Source organism: Eufriesea mexicana, unplaced genomic scaffold, assembly GCF_001483705.2.
Source record: "Eufriesea mexicana isolate 0111107269 unplaced genomic scaffold, ASM148370v2 scaffold1490, whole genome shotgun sequence".
Taxonomy (NCBI): domain Eukaryota; kingdom Metazoa; phylum Arthropoda; class Insecta; order Hymenoptera; family Apidae; genus Eufriesea; species Eufriesea mexicana.
In genome coordinates, this window is record NW_016909592.1 from 798,603 (window position 1) to 807,011 (window position 8,409).

The window sequence follows — 8,409 nt, forward strand, 5'->3', positions numbered from 1 at the left end:
GACAATCATTAAGTTAATTATCAAAGAAACTTAATTTTTATTCTAGAGAGTGATCTAACTGTTCATAACGTATGGTTGTTTATTCTTATATGTTTCGTTTAGGTAAATTTCAATTGATACAGTCTCGTACCTGCAATGCAATAAACAACTACTGACCCGATTGAATTAATCATGAGAACCTAACATAGTTCACGATCCACACCCTTCTTGCATTCACATGTGTGTCTTGGGCAATCCTTTCCCTGTATCGAGTGAGAAACAATTGTAAGTATAAAGCCTTTAGGAATAGTTACCAATAATATTCACAAATATATACCTTTAATATACAAAATATATTAAATCTCAATGTAGTTATACCTCTGATAGAATATTTACATTCCCTACATATTCAAAGAACAGAGAAATAAATAACATAGATAAAAATACATGTAAAACTGACATTTGCAAATTTATCTAATCGAATTCTGTCATACCAAAGTCTATTCAAATGTATGCACATGAAATTAGTGACCTTATTCCACATATTAGTCTTGATATTTTTAAAGGAATCCTATAATTGAAGTTTAAAATCCCAAGTTTGAAACGTAAAGTATAAATAATATAAATCTCGTCGACTAAGGATAGAATTGCTTAATTTAACGCGATAAAATAGTAAGAGAATTCGATATTTGGCGAAGTGTGATGAAAAATGATGGAAAAGGGCAGAGAAGTGATACAGGTGGCACCTGCAACGTTTCTCATTGCGGATCGGTAATATCGGAATATTGCATTACGACCTGTTCTCGTGATTTTACAAGTACTGTTGTAAATTCCATGCGACATTTAGTAGATTTTACACGCGTCAGAATTTCACAGATAGCTTTTGATATCGGACGCTTTGAATATTCGCTATTGTATCGAATTACCTATGGAAATGGATGAAGTTCCAGTGCGCAAAGTTAAACTAAATAAAGTGCCGACTGGTTCGATAGAAAACCGCAATGAGGTAAAGCGGAAATATAAATAGAATTGCATTCTCGCGATGAATTAATGGGAATACTTAATTGACAATTTTCAGTAGCTGAGTCTTCATCGAATTTTACATTTATCTCTATGCATTAAATCCTATTACATATACCATACTTCTACAACTAACAGACATATAGAAATATTTAATTAAAAAAAGAAGGATGAACAGACCAACTTTTATGATTGGCTTTTTCAAAAGAGAAATTGTTTTTTGGAATATTTGAAAGAAGCGTGAAAAAAGACTGTAGTTCCATTCTCATAACCTGGAACTTTTATATCACCGTGTACACTGTTCCAGTAAACATATCCGTAATAAAACTTCAGGCTTCAGGTCATATTTACATTGCAGAATATCTGGAAAAGCGTATTCGCACCGAAAGACCGTTCAAAGCATCCAAATAATTCGCTTTCGTGATTCGAAACCGTGGCACGAACACCCTCCCAAACTTCCGGAAATTTATCAACTCCTTACACTCCCAGGTATATTTCACTATACAAGCGGAGTTCCAAGACTAGATATCATTCTTGACTGCACCGAACACCAGAAAACTCAACTAATCATTCGAACGTCGCGTGCGTGGGAAGCTTTATATTCCACCGGTTATGTTCGGTTGTTTCTTCGCCTCGTTACAGTTTTAACGGTCTAACGATCATTTCTGAGCAGGTACGTTAATAAATATTTCATCAAACCATTATCGTGCATCGAGTTGTTCATGAATCACATCGCATATTCCCAATAATTCTAAAACAATGGAGTTAGTATTAATAACAGCGATGCATGAGAGCTATTACGTCTGATCATTCTTGGTAATGACAGTAACAGTGCATGGTATTTACATATGAAGATTGCTTGAACTACTTTTCACGTTATGTATGTTCCATCCTCTCCTTTACATTTCTAGATAACACTTGTGATTATACTGTCAGACATGGCATTGTAACCTCGATCACGGTTGTTAGTGTATGTCAAAAAATAAGAAATAAAAATAATTTATATGAAACAAATAATTGTAATTTAATCTAAAATTTATAACTTTCATAATGCTATGTATACCTGTGAGTAATTAAAAAATTTAAAACAAAGTTTTGCTTTATTTTGTACTGTTAATGTATATAGTGCTGTACCGGATGTTTTATAATAATAAAGGGTTTGCAAAAATCTATAGAATATTTTTCATGTTATAATATTGCTACTTGCAAATATGGAATAATTGGATGTGTTGAACAGCTTGTATATGATATTATCTAATTATCTGAACATTCTGGGAGGTTGAAAAATTCTATACACTCCCTATAAAGGTAGGCAACAGCACATTACTGCAGTACAAAAATGGCTATAACTCGGGAACAAGATCAAATATGGCGTGTGTCTATAAGAACTCCTGTCATTGCTCTTGTATCTTCTATCCATCATAAAGCTGGGTACCACCCATATTACAGAATAATTACAGTAAAGCAAAATCTAACAAATATTCTAGTAATTTTTCCTTTCTCAATCTCACTCAATCAGACATACTTCTGCAAAAAATAATGGTAAAAATTGGATACATATTACCTGAGAAAAAGAAAAATCGAATTAATATTATTTATAAAATAAAAAAAAGAGAAGGAGAATCGAAGCGATGGAAAATTGGAGCGTGTCGAAGAAATCTTATTCCCTGATAAAGTTCTTGTTCTTCTGAAAGTACATTAACCTAATTACGAGAAACTGATATCGAGCGAGTGAAACGCAGTAGTTAACGGAGACAATATCTCATTGGAAGATTTCTCGTCCCTACAGGTCAAAATTCGCCATCCATAACAAACAATTCTCAAGGCATTTAACATTACCATGCTTCTTGCCGAATTATTTCTATCACTTTGTTCGTTCAATCGAGACTCGTTGCGTGTTTCCAGCACACAGTGTATTTCGTTTAACGAGATCACGGAAAATATCCTCGTTGCCTTTGGTAACATAAAAATCATATGAAAAATGGTTAGGGAGAAAGTAGAGGATTACGTTCGATAAATTATTTCTGTGAAGGTCGTACCTTTTTAGATTCCAAGGTCACCATCTTTATTTAGAATGCAACTATGAATGTTCAATCGCATCACGATGTTTAATACAGCTCGCATCGAGAGCACATCAACGATATATAACGTCAATATAACCTTCAAATGATCGCGAATCGGAAATATTCCATACCAGATTAAACATTCTTTTCTTTTTCACATTCCCCCTCGTTTCCACGATGGAAAATTAACTTCATCCTCGTCGTTTGTATAAAACTTCGCGTATATTGGCGTATAAACGTTATAGGTTAGAATAGCAAGCTACGATATTAAGAGTCAGATTATTTCCACTTATATATCACAAGAGACACCACGACTGGTAACGTTAATATTCAATGCAATTAAAGTTTAACACGCGACACGATTCCACTCGAAATTCTCTATTAAAACGTAGAACGAATTCTCAGACGTAGCACAGCATACGCAAAGCGAAATTTCAAATCGAGATACAAACATTTCCACTATTAGTTACAGCAGGCCCGGTAGATGGCAGAACCGTCGCGATATATGTTCGATGCAGCGACACACGAACGGCCACGCTTGACTCTAATTCTTCGCGAGAAACACACCGGCTCCGCGAGTTATATACCCGAATGGTCACTACGGTCCGATTATTTTCTCAGAAGCTTCGCGCGATAAAACCAACGAAACGTTATTTACGAACGAAACACGGAGCTTTCATAACCGACTGCACACTGTTCCTTGCTCTTTTTTTCAGGGTTGAAATAATACACAATGACGTTAGGCGGCGCTCGTAATCCGTGGCTTCCGACTATGTGTGTGCGGAAATAACGAGTGTGCATCGAACGTGCGAGCACGCTGCGATCGTAAATTTCGCTCGATTTATCGAGCCCTCAAGCACGATTAAAGAAATGACCGCTGGGCTCGAGCATCCGTGATATTTATCGTCTATTTTCCCGCAGCCTGCGAGTCCTTAGGACACGACGGGAGGATACGGAGGGTTTGGTTAATTATTTGGAAAATTGTAAAAAAATAATGACGATATGAAGGAAAATATTGCATCATTTATAATAACGATACATGTTATGATATAACGAAGCAATATGGAGGACTGTTATTATTTATGTTACAGATTGGATTTATAACGAGTTATACGTTATACGATAATTTGAGAGAGGTTAAAAATTTGAGGTTAATGTAAGAAACGAAGGTAAGGAAGAGATTACAAATCAATTACGGATTTCATTGCCAGACTGGTAGATAAATATATCGCCAGATATAATTATTTAACTGAATAGTCTCAATGTCGTCGTTTTGCAGATAAGATTAGAAAATACTTGAGAATGAATAATAAGCGTTTGTACTGGATTACAAAATATACTTCTGATAACGGGGTAGTAAACAAAACGAGCTCGAAATGTTTCACGATACATTTCTAATATTAACTATAATATAACGAAGATGATTAAAAGCACGTATTACAGAATTTGTAATAAATCGATGCACGATATGCATAATTAAAGGCACCCAGCGAATACTAAAATGAAAATTCGCATACGGATAACCTCAAAATGGATTGCAGCGCGATAAATACGTTTTTCAATTGCAAAATCGTGAAAATTTGGATTCAGCTTCGGATATTATTGGAAAAAGTACAAAATGTGCTCGATCATATTGCAGATGCGGGGAATAAATGTTCAACGATATGATAAATGAATCGGGAGCATTTATTTGAAAATTTCGCCGATGAATACGTGTAAATGTTTATGAATGTGAGTATTAAACGTGGCCAGTATTTTAAGCACGATGACATGCGTCATCGTTTCTTCGAATTTCTAGTATCGTAAATAAGCATTTATTTCTTTGAATACGTGACGATCAATAGAAAGTTTGAATTCATTTCGGCCATCCAAAGAAATATCAAGGAATTATTTTATATTACTCTACTTACTTTCGCTCGGTTTATTATTAATAAATTACAGTTTTATTCGCAATTTAAAGTAATTTTATCTCTGTCGTTAAATAATTCAGACGCTAATTGACTTTTGCATTATTAATTTAATTAGAGACTCTTATAAAAGGCAACGACAGACATCAGCGAACGGGATCACGAGTAGGTGAACGAGAAAAATGTAGCAGTATGTTTACACGATACATGTCGAGGCGTAGCTATGTGTGGGAGTCGATTTATGAGAATAGATTTGCGTAATATGGTTATTTAAATTGTAAAAAAAGAGACCTCGTGTAACGTTCCTTCTTCATATTTATTTTTCTGTATTTCTTTTAATATACCTTATTCCTCCAACGCAGATTAGCATTCACACCGAAAATTTTTACTAGAAAGTGATAAACATCAACCACGAAACGCAGCCATATTTTCTATAAAAAAAAAAAGAAAAAAACAGAAAAAGGTAACAGAATATATATAAAATAAATAATTATATAAAAATATATAATATATAAAAAAAATGATTGTAAAAAATATTTAAAAAATTCCATATAAAAATGAAGAGATTCGGTACTAAATAGGAATATCATCCAAATTTAATTTAATAAAAAAACAAAAATACAATTTCAGAATACATTAGCTTCCGGAATGCCCAGAAACCAGGAGACGATATCAGAGATATCAAGATTTCCCGAGGAAAAGAAGAAGTATACTAAATTCCAAGGATCAACTCCTGCACTGAGACACACGTGTAAGACAATTCAGTTTCTCCGCAAGCATGGTCAGAGAATTTACATAACGAAAGGGGGAAAGCGATAAGACGCGTCTTAATGCAGTAATTGGATGAAAGGTATTAAAGATGTAACGGGCGCGTGGCAAACAAGGTTTTTCAGACGCTGTATAAATTAAATCATCGTCGCTTACGTCAGTGTGCGTTGCGCGCGCGAGTCGCGCCTCGGTTACTACCACCTTTAACCACGGCACACGCATGTGCACACCGATGAGACACGCAGGACTCCGAGCAGCGTCGTGGGGATCAATCGCACGCCGTCGATCGAAATTTATGCTTAACTGAGCATCTCATTAAAGTGACGTCATTAAGGCAAGGGAGACGGATAATAAACGTACATGACTGGCGTCAACAACGAGCCCGGACCTCTCCGCTTCTTTCACGGCACTGAAAAAGCGCTCCAACATCAAGGCGTTCCGCGGGAAATATTGCCTCTTAATTGCTTGCAAAATAACGAGTAACTTGGATGCTAAGAGTACAGGGTGTTTCCTGCAATTGGGCCACTAAATTTTACTTCACGATACTTCTCCTATCTTTAATTTTGTTTAAGCGATCAATTCATGTCGGTCACATAGATATTTTAAATGCTTGGGTTAAGTGAGACACCCTGTATATTGGCCATAGATTACGTACTAGAATAGATAGACATCTCACTCGTTAATTTCGTAATTGGAACACTAAATTTTACTTCATCTATACTTCTATCTTTAATTTTGTTTGAACGATAAATTCATTTTAGTCATATGGAACCCCGTCTATATATTGGCCATAGATTATGTAATAGGATAGATGGACATCTCACCCGTTAATATTGTAATTGAAACACTAAATTTACTTACAGATACTTCATCTATCTTTAATTTTGTTTAAGTAACAAATTTATTTTAGTCATGTGATACCCTGTCTATACATTGGCCATGGATAATATAATAGAATAGATGGACATCTCACTCGTTAATACTGTAATTGGAACCCTAAATTTTACTTCATCTATACTTCTATCTTTAATTTTATTTAAATAATAAATTCGTTTCAGTCATATGGAACCACATCTATATATTGGCCACGATAATGTACTATGATACATGAACGTCTCACTTGTTAAAAATTCAACGATCAACGATCAACATGAGAGTTACGCGTGTGCATAGAGCTGGCCACGAGTTTCAGTTGCACAAGGTCGCTACCCCCGCCACAATTTCAGCCATACATGGTCCAGGGTATGTTTGGTCTGGCACGTATCTCGAGTTTCTTAAAGGTTTACGGTGGAAGAAGCGGATTCGGAGAATGCATGTGGAATATAACGCACGGGAGAAGAAAAAGCACGTGGCATGGATTTATGCAGGAACGATGTTGATACGTCGCGGCTAAAGGGAGTTATTTAGTCGGGAGTTCCGCCATGGCAGTCGGTTAGTAAACTCAGAAACGGGCATACCGACGAATAACGCTTTGGAAAATAACTGCCGGACAGAAGTTATCGGCCGAGCACTTTGGTGACTCACGGCTAAATGGCAGAAGCATGGCCATTCGACGACGAAATTAACATCCATGGCCTCCGTTTCCTTCCCGTTAATGTGCCCCCTTATCGCAACTTTTAGGCAATCGTTTTCCTTATTACTACTTTATGCTCCAACACTGATCCTACCAAGACTTAAACGACGGTTTCCAAACTTTTGATCACAAATTCTACATTCGTTATTACACCCTGTGTCATCATTACCATTTTTCTCCTCGCATACATCTATTCCCTTTTCTCATTATAGCTATTTATTCCCCTGTTTCTTCCAAGATTCTTCTCCTACTATAACTGGATAATTCATTGACTGGGGTAGGTTCAGTGTTAAATAACATCCTAGATGTTTATATTGTAGGAAATTAAATTATTAAAAAGAATATTGTTTAATTATACTTGGTGTGGTATAATGGATGAATATTCTTTTCTCTATTCTATTTTCCTTTAAAATTCTTCACCTATTACAACTGGATATTTCATTAACTGTGTTTGATTCAGTAGGGGTAAGTTTAGCAGGTTAAATAACATTCTAAACGTGCATATTGTAGAAGAGTAACCTATTAAAGGGAATATTCTTTTCACCAGTTGCAAGCAAAAATGGATAACTGAGTGCGAGGTGCGTGGTCCACCCTGTATATAGCCGTCGAAATCAAGGAGAATAAAGTCGTCTAACGGAAGCTAAGCGGATTTGCAAATCGAAAGGCACGGTATCAACCTCCGCACGTGTCTACGATTGCGACCTCACACCATTGATATTCATTTTCCACGCTTAATCGAGGACACGTGACGATTGACAAATGAGCCACCAACGGCGACAGTGATGTAAGTCAATTTCGATCAGACTCACGCAGTGCACGCGCCGCAAAAACAAATTAAATTAGTCGGCCGTCGAGGCGGTATCATTCTGACCGGACTAAAGAGGCATAATACTATGCGAGTGGGCTCTGTCAGTTCTACATTTCGAGTTTTTTGCTAAATTAATTTCCCTGCTCTTCTGTGCGAGTGAAATAACGTACAGAATTTTTCTCAGGTGAATGTTAACGTAAAATTTGGTATATTAAAATTATAATAACTATACTTTATTTTACAATATCTCGTATTAATTCTAAAATTATTTTATTACTAATTTGTGTTGTT

At 35.8% G+C, this 8,409-nt stretch overlaps 1 protein-coding gene across 4 annotated transcripts in view; it reads right to left on the reverse strand.

Annotated features, from left to right (window-relative positions):
• The window catches only part of Mob2 (MOB kinase activator 2), a 114,445-nt gene that overhangs the window by 21,818 nt on the left and 84,218 nt on the right, over positions 1-8,409 (reverse strand). The window contains exon 1 of one of the 4 annotated variants that reach the window (XM_017901105.1): positions 3,039-3,480. The exons of the other annotated variants lie outside the window; for them this stretch is intronic. The gene's annotated coding sequence lies outside the window, so the exon portion shown is untranslated. Of the gene's footprint in view, positions 1-3,038; positions 3,481-8,409 lie in introns of those variants that run through there. 4 annotated transcript variants of the gene reach the window in all.